Here is an 8923-nt window from a genome sequence, read left to right on the forward strand (position 1 = left end):
GTGCCAGGCAACATTCGAGAGAAAGGAATGGACTCAGAACTGCCATCCGGACTTCCTTCCAGGGGCTTGTGCCCCCATCAAGGGCCATCTTCTCTGACTCCAGACCCAGGTCACCTGGAGTCACAGACCTCCACACTTTCACACTCACGGTATGATTCCTGATCATTATTCTCCAGGCTTTGGCCCAGGGCTTCCTATGGAAAATCCTGTCCTCAGGTGGAAAAATCAGTAAGCTGGAGAATGGCCTCTCTCGAATCCTTTAACTCAAAGAATCCCTGACAGTGAAAGGTTCTGGAGACCACAAACCAGATACTTCTGAAAAAGAAAAGAAAAATCTGAAAAATGCGTATGTTGCCTTAAGGTTGCGGAGCCCTTGTTCACGCCTGGCAGTGCGAACCCTTAGACGGTACCAGAACCTCAGTATATCCTCACTGCCTGCTGCGGCTACTTTGCTCTCACCTGAATTGTTGAGGAATGAACCCAGAAAGGTGTTTAATTGATCTGAGTTAAATCTTGCCCCCATTAGGGAAGATTGAAAAACCCAAAGGGATCTAAAATGCTTGAGAATTCTCTATTGGTTTTGAGGGATCATTTTTTCCTAAAGCTGGCAAATGATGCTTTTAGATTTAACTAGAACCTGCAACTAGTCCTGGTCTCACTATGCAGTGAAACTTGAACTAATGGACCTGAGTGTCTTCATCTGTAAAATGGGGGTAAAGTAGCTCACAGGATTGATTTGTAAGATCAGATAAGATGAGGTGGGTGAAAGTGCTTGGTTAAAGCACCAAGGGCTCATTAATGTAAAAGGGAGGGCGATTTCTTTCTTTCAAGGTGAAGCTAAGTGGAGGAAAAAGAGTGTTCTGTTAGCACTGATCACATTTTTTAGCCTCCAATAACCCCCTTTTAATATTTATGAGGGGTTTAAGAATTATTTTCCCCTATTTCACACCGTTTTTCAAATGGCAAAGACCATTATTTGGCCTGGGTCAGCTTCTAACTAAATAGGATAAATAACTTTCCCAGGGTCAGGCAGCAAGCAAATGGAGTTACCTAAATTCAATTTAGCATGAAACACCCATCTAAGGTTGATTGCTGGTCCTGAGTTTCCTATTACTGAACTTCATGGAATGCACAGGCCAATTTATCGCCATGTATTTTGTCAATCTTACAACTTTTAAGTGAGATGAAAATCAGCTAGACACTCCTTTACAGGAACTTTACTTTCCATTGTATTCAAAACTGTCTACAATGTAGACTGTGAGCAAAAATCTCATCTTTGGAATCTTCTAGAAACTGAGCAAAAGTCTCATCCTTGAAATCTTCTGGAAGCTGGGAGATCAAAAAACCCCTGCTCCCGGCCTCAAAGCTAGTGAGCAGCAGCTGTAGGTCTAGAGTCCACTTCTAACTCTGATCATACCCTGTCGTCTTCAGAGAAAAGCCATAGTACAAATACAAATAATAATGATAATGATGATGATAATAATAATAATGGCTGCTAACTATGTATCAGGAACTGTTCTAAGCTCTTCCTATGTACTAACTCTTCTAACCAGCAGAAAAACATTTTTGGACTAGTCCTTCACTAAAATAGCCCAGTGAGAAACAGTACTTTTTTTTTTTTCTCAGTTGGTGACATTGCAACCCGAAATCACAACTCCGTTTTAGGTTCCTGGTGGTGCCTGCTTCCTCTTCTAGTTTGTTTAGTCACAGAATTCGATTCCTGTTGGCCGGTTACGCGCCTACAAACAGGCTTAGCGCTCTATTGAAATGCGTGAGGCTCCTTAACTCTTGTATAAACAGGTAACGCGAAGGGGTGGGGCACAGATTGCGGGTTTCTTTGGGATGGGGATGGGGTGGGGGTTCGAGCCAAGTCCCCAGAGATCAGGCCAGGTTAAGGGAGGGCTTGGCTGCTGTTGTTAAAGGCAGTGTTTTTTGTTCCCTTTCTAGAAACCAGCTGTAACTTTAGGTCAGGGCGCATTAAAATGAGCCACTTCTGAACGAGCAGCGCCCAGGCCCCAGGCCCTGCTGCGAAGGCCCCGGCAAAGGTCAGGGTTTCGGCCGCGTGACGTTCTTTCCTGCGCCCGTCCGAGCGCTGCTGTGCCTCAGGTAAGGACACTCTGGGAGGTCCCCCCTTCCTCCAGGCCCGCCGCGGGGCCGGCTGTGAGACTACCTGGTTAAACGGCTCGTGTACCCGGGGGAAGAACCGGGCTGGGGGGGGGGGTACTGATCCGCTTGTGATTCAACAGCAGGTTCCTTATTCCTCCAACATGGTTCTGCTTCGTTTCTCCAAACAGCCCAAAGGGGGCCAGACGTCTGAGGACAGATGTCCTCAGGTGAAGCAGGTGCCACTTCTGGGGCCGTGTCTGGATGTCAGAAATGGATGTGACTTTTGGAGCGGGCGAGAAGTCTGTTTGGTGAAGTCCCCAAATCTCTGCCATCCGGGCAGATCCCCCCCCGCCCCCCTTAACCTTCAGCAAAGGTATCCGAGCTCCTAAAACAACAGGAATGTTGCACTGGCCTTTAGCCAGCGGAGGCTCAGCGAGCAGGATAAAATTTCAGTGCAGATTTACGGGAAGTTGCTGGTGTTGGGAGTAAAAATCTGGTTTGGTGAGTTTAAGGGAAGGGAGTAGACGAGAGACAACCTTGCTACTGTGAGGCGAATGGCCTCGGCTGGGGGAGGGCGGCGGGAGGAGGGAGGAGGGGAACAGGGAAGAGCTCGGAGAGCAGACACGGAGCGCTCCCCGTGCGCAGCGCCCGCCGCAGCCGGGCTCCCGGGGCCACTCGTCTCCCCCGGGCTGCGGACCCGGCGTCGCTCGGCCAGTGGAGTCGCCGCGCTTTCCAGTTCTCTCTCCCGCCAGGAATTTAGCCCCCGAAAGCTGTCTTCTAGTTATCGCTCCCGCTTCCCACTTTGGAATGTGCAGTTTGGGACAGTGAGAAGCCAGGGCTTGGGGAGTTGTCCTCGTTGAGAGAGTTTCTCTCCGCAGGTTTCCAAGGTTAAGACATTCTGACAAACTGGAATTCCCAGAGCCTGGGAGTTAAGCCTAAAACGATCTGTTGCTTTAAGCGGCGCAGTGGGGAGTAGCTGGACACTCCTTATTTTGGTTTTACATTAAAAAGAGGGAGGCCGAGAAGATGTTGTAGGTTACTTCCTAGCTGTGTAATTTGCTACCGGGCTGTGAATGGTGTTAATTTCTGAAGTGGGCGACTCCAAATACATAACAAAGGTAAGGTGGTTTTTGGCAATCCTTCTAAAGACCTTCCCTTAATCTTACATCTGGGTCCCAGTTTTCAAAAAAATTTTTTTTTCTTTTTCTCTCTTTAGCCCTGATCTCCCTCATTGTAACACTTTCCTTCCAACTCTGGTATATTTAGTGGGAAAGAAATGGTTTATAAAAAGATTTTAAAAACGTCAGCTTCTGGAAAAGCAGAAAATCATACACAGTCAGACTCATCATGTTTCCTCTGGTGATGAAACCTTTCCCACAAGAAACAGATTTCTTTTTTTGCCCTTGAGAAGACGACTGGGCCATCCAGAGGCACAGGTGACTTTTAGAATCAGATTATTAAAGTGATATTGAGGAAATACTCATGACAGGCATCTATCTCATTTAAATGTTAAGGTGGGGGGAATGAAGAGGGATGTCTTGTTGCACAAATTTACGTCCAAAGGTAACACTGAGCGAAGCAAGTTTAGTTGTTTAAAGTTACAAATTCAATCTGTGTTAAAGTGTAGGGCTGATGAATTATGACAGCTGACAAATCACCAGTCATCGGATATTTAAGAAATCAGTTAAAAGAAATGACGTGGAATTTTTCAAATAAGTGATTCATTTTTTAAAATTAGGTAACTAAGTTCATCTACTCTTGGGTGCTGTCCCAAGACATTTGGGATGTGGCTTCTTTCTTGAGGCTTATCAAAGTGATAGAAAGGTAGTGTCCTTAAGGTATTTACTTATAGGCCGTACTGGTTTTTATGAAAAATCAAGCAATTTTTTTCTAGTGGCATCTGAATGACTCACTCATTTGTCTTTGGCAGGAATGCAGATTAGAAATGTGTTCTTTATTTCTCTGACTGACTTATTTCACTTAGCAAAAAAAGAAAAAAGAAATGTGTTCCATGCTGGAATCACACATATTTTTCAGGAGAAAGAAAGCGGAGGGTTGACAACCCAGACGTGAAGAAGTTTTAAGCACAATTGCACTTAGACCAAGAGCATTTGCGAACTGCAGGTGCCCATTCAGTTCTAACAGGTGAAAGGTTGTCAGTGGCCTCTGGACGCGGCAATGAGATAGCACTTTGTGGGAGTTTGTGTTGCTGTTAATTTAAAGAACGATTTTGGTCAGATTGATGGTCAGAAATCTTGGAGGGAAACAAAACCAACTCAGTCTGAAAGGGAAACAGGAGGCGAAAGAGAGAAATGTGGGTTTCTGTATCCTTTCTTGTCCACCTTACCCCTCATTCACCCTGTTCTGATAGGAATACAGTTGGCCTCCTTGTCTTAATAACTGCATACGGGAGAATGAGGAATCTGAAATTTCACAAAAGCCTAGCTTCATTATTAACGTTCAAGATCTGCTAACTGAGGAAATAAGCAGAGGGCAACAAAGCTACTAGCCTCCCTGTCATGCTTCTTTACCTGACTAGGCTGCTCGTAAATTCATATGTTCAAGAGTGTTTCTTCATGTACATGGAAAACAAATCAAATTTTGAGGATACTTCAGCTTCCTCTTGGTTCGCGAGTTTTCTGAAGCTTGTAGGATTGAAAATCTGGCATCATCCTTATACTCCAATCTCTACAGTTTTAATAGTCAACGTATTTGTTTTTGATTCCCTACTGCGCTGCTCTCGGCTACATTTTGAAAGGATTGTGACCAAAACAGTTGGTGACAAAGATAGAATCAAGATAGAAAGCAAGGAAACTGTGCTTCTGGACACGTGTCCTATATACTTGCTCTAACTAGTGTTTAAACTACTCACATTTTTTTTTCTTCCTCACATGATAAGAACATTCAGATTAGACTGTTCTCTTTGGTTTATTAGTAATGGAACCTGTTCTAGGTAGTTTAAGATTAGAAGGTTAAAGTAGATAAATTATTATTGTTTTATTTTACAAAATGTGTTTGCTTTCCAAATTCTACTCCTGATCTGAAGATTAAGATCAAGAGTCCCAAATGATTGAGCTTCTACTGCTATAGGAAAGTATTTGCCTGTTTCAGACATGACTCCACCTCCACATTTCCCGTTCCTTCTGATTTTTCAGGAACAGGCAAAAGAGTAGATAGATGTAGGGGTGCTGGTAGGAGGAAGGAGATCCCAAACTTGGACACGAGGTTCAAGAGAAACTGTGATGAGGTTTTCCCAGAGGGTGCATAATCCTAGAAAAAACTTTGCAGAGGGCTTAAGTTTGGCATTCATAAGATTTAGGAAAAGGATGTGTTTTGCCTGAATCTAGAATTTGTGTGCCAAACATTTAAGCTCCAATGAAGACGTGCATGCAGCTGAAAAAGTGGTTGTCAGAATGGTTCCAGGTTAAAAGTTACTGGAACATTTCAACCGCTGGCCTGATGAAGAGAGAGATTTTTCCTGTTGGGAGCAGTTTCTGTGTCTTATGATGGTGTGGATTTTCTGGTTTAGTGTTGTAAGAGGTACAGGTTAGTCCCACAACCACCTGCTCAGAGTAATTGCTTCAAAGAACAACTGGAAAAAAGACTTTGAAGAAGGGCAATGCGGGAATGACTTGGGTTGTGAGGTAGGAGGCCTTTTCGTTCTCCGGCAAAGGACTGTCGTGGGAATGACAGTAAGTAATTGTTCAGTGCCACCTCACGTTGTTGGAGACATCACAGGCTAGAGGGATTTAGGGGGAAATGGCACCCTGCCACTTATATGTGTGTGGTCTGAATCATCTTGTCAGGAGAACTCTCCTGAGGGGGTCTGCACTGGATTTCTGATGGTTTCTGCTTCTCTCATAGTTGTTTCCCCTTCGTTTCTGAAAGCATCTGTATGGGGGAGAGGAGACAGAGGGACAGGATAGTCTCTCCCCTGGCAGTTGACGTGCCCCTGCTTTTTAGGACCTTTTATATTTTGTCCTGAAAAAGGGGTGAGGGAGGAATTCTCCAGTGAAAGTAGAAGGGGAGAGAGTGTCTGGAGGAGTACGTGGCCGAGAAACAGGTGAGTTCCAAATACTGTTAGTGATGTGGAATGCACTGGCAAGCTCCCGTGGAGATTTATTAATGCCCTCAAACTGTTGCAGGTGGACTGGCAACTGTAGGATTTAGAGGCTCACCCTGCCCCCCCACCTTTTGTAATTCAAATGCTCCTCGTATACTGTGATAGATGGCTAATTTGAGTGGGTTCAAGATACCGTCCCTTGGTAGGACCAGAAGGAAACTGATAACAAAAGAAGACTTTCAGCTGCGTTACCGCCTTCCACTCTGTCTTTTCTCCTGTGGTTTAAGGACACCTAAAAAAAATAAAAATAAAAAATCACAGCTCGGTTTCTGTGTATAATACGAGCATTCGGTTTCGTTGCTGTGAATATTCCGTTATTGTCATCACAGGAACTTCATTTGTGCAAAAATGATTTGTAGGTTTGTTTAGACACACGCGGTTTCTATGTTTGTAAAACACAAAACATAAGTAAACGGCTACTGTCCCAGAATTGACAGTAGTTTATGGTTGCTCTTTTGATAAACACTATCATGTTTTAAGAGTGAAGTCATTCTAGAAATCAGAAGTACAGTCTCTACCTTTCTGAAGGCCATTTAAGAGAGATGACATCAGGAGAGGACAAAGGGCTGGTGTAACCCTGAATACCCTTTGTGATTTTGGGAAAATGTGAATCCTTTGGTCTTAGCAGAGTCCTGATAGTGCAAAATACATCTCTTATTTATAAGTTACAGCCGTTCATATTAATCAAGAAAACCATCTCCAGTCTCTGCAAATCATGCTATTTGTCTTTGAGGATACTGTTTCTGTGGTTCTTAGGAACATGATGGCCCAATACGAGGACCATGGTAGGTGCCAGGTGTGTATATGTTGAATGAAAGGGGAGTTGCTGATAGTTCTAGCTTCTTGATTGTGCTTTGCTTTGGCTAGTAGTCAATTTTGCTCCTATTCCTCCACCAACTGGGGAGAAAGACAGCATGGTCCCAGAAACTATGGATAATTGTATAATCCATATGTGGGTGAGCAAGAGTTAACTGTATGTGCCAATGGGCAGTGGTTGGGGTATGATGAATGTGGGGCATTGTGCACCAAAACAGGAACAGGATGCCTCTCCACCTGACCAAGGAAATGCCAACCTGTAAAAATTAGAATAAAAATATTTACCTTTCAGAGCCCTGAGACCTGGCTCAATCATTTTTTTTTTTTTTTAAAGATTTTATTTATTCATTCGACAGAGATAGAGACAGCCAGCGAGAGAGGGAACACAAGCAGGGGGAGTGGGAGAGGAAGAAGCAGGCTCATACCAGAGGAGCCTGATGTGGGGCTCGATCCCATAACGCCGGGATCACGCCCTGAGCCGAAGGCAGACGCTTAACCGCTGTGCCACCCAGGCGCCCCTGGCTCAATCATTTTTGTAAAGCATTTCACATCATGCCAAAAGAAAAAAAAAAGTATTTAAAAAAATGAAGAAGATTTTTTTTTCAGGTGCTTCTTCTCTGAGATCAGTTTGATCGCCATTCTGAAAATATTTATTTGAGCCTTTCACCCTCAGGTCAGATATTCATGTTTCTAAAAGTAGGGATCCATGTGCGTGATGATAATAGTGCTGTGATTCTCGAAAAGATGGCTTAACTAATATTTCTTTCTGTTTGTTGTCATTTATTTTTAAAAATAATAGCATGGTTCTTGGTACACCAAGCTCTTGCCAAGATTAGGCCCATCTTCTCAGTAGGCTTCCCAGGACAAAGTTGCCTTTGTGTAACTGTAACTGGAAGGATTTGGTGGCACAGGAAACTCAATGGGGCACTGCAACTTATTATTAACAGAAAATTCAATGGCCTGATATGTGTGTGTGTGTGTGTGTGTGTGTGTGTTTACTCTACCAGCTGATATCTATGATATATATCTCCATGTAGATGATCTCACTAGTGTAGGCTTTCCCAGGGAAGAATGTGGTGGTTGGGGATTTTCCTTGGAGTTCAGTTAAATTATAGAACGCAAAAGCTGTAGCGTGCTGACGCAGAGGAGAGCTTACGTCTGTGGACTACATTGTTCTCAGAGTAATCAGCAAAATTTGGTCACACGTGGAAAGAAAGAAAAGGTGGTTAGCCAGAGTGAAAACAACAGTTTGGGGAAAAGGGATGACAGTTGGGCTAAATTGAAACTCCTTGGTAGAGTGGCTAAAGGTATGGATTGCCTTGATTCACCTCCTGGTTGTGTCACTTATGAGTGAGGGGACTTTAGGTGGTTACCTAAAAAACAAAACAAAAACCAGAAAAACTCTCTGTGACTCGATTTTCCCAACTGTAAAATGTCCGCCTTATGGGGCTGTTCTGAGGAATAAGTAGATTGCTGTATGAGCAGAGCTTGGCATGGCGCTGGGCACGAAGTCAGTAGAATGTGGCGCATAGTCAACGTGGTAGGCACATGTACCATGTTTTGATATATTTCTGTGTTTGAATTCTTGTCTCACTACCCTCCTTCCTGTAAGAGTTTTCTTTCATGACCTCTTCTGCTGGTTGGAATCCAGGATTCTCTTTCTAACCTTGCTGTTCGGCGTTGACCAAGTGGCCATTGCCTTTGCACACAAGCACTGCTTTGCTAAGTTACTTTTGGTTTTTGTATTTTAGTTGTGTGGAGAAAATGTTACTTAGAATCACCAAGGTACCCTTTTATTCTTTCTCTAGGTGAATCAAAGATGTCGATTAGAAACAAAAAGAATAATAACTGTTATATCTGTTGGTGAGAGACCACCAG

The 8923-nt window shown here is 43.7% G+C and overlaps 1 protein-coding gene across 2 annotated transcripts in view; it reads left to right on the top strand.

Annotated features, from left to right (window-relative positions):
* The first annotated feature begins 1648 nt into the window (after positions 1–1648).
* LOC103672779 (RNA-binding protein 47) overlaps positions 1649–8923 on the top strand; it is a 135570-nt gene continuing 128295 nt past the window's right edge. For both annotated transcript variants that reach the window (XR_005833545.1, XM_040625434.1), the window contains exons 1-2: positions 1649–1800; positions 1948–2106. The gene's annotated coding sequence lies outside the window, so the exon portion shown is untranslated. The remainder of the gene's footprint in view (positions 1801–1947; positions 2107–8923) is intronic.

Source organism: Ursus maritimus, unplaced genomic scaffold, assembly GCF_017311325.1.
Source record: "Ursus maritimus isolate PB19 unplaced genomic scaffold, ASM1731132v1 scaffold_8, whole genome shotgun sequence".
Classification (NCBI taxonomy): domain Eukaryota; kingdom Metazoa; phylum Chordata; class Mammalia; order Carnivora; family Ursidae; genus Ursus; species Ursus maritimus.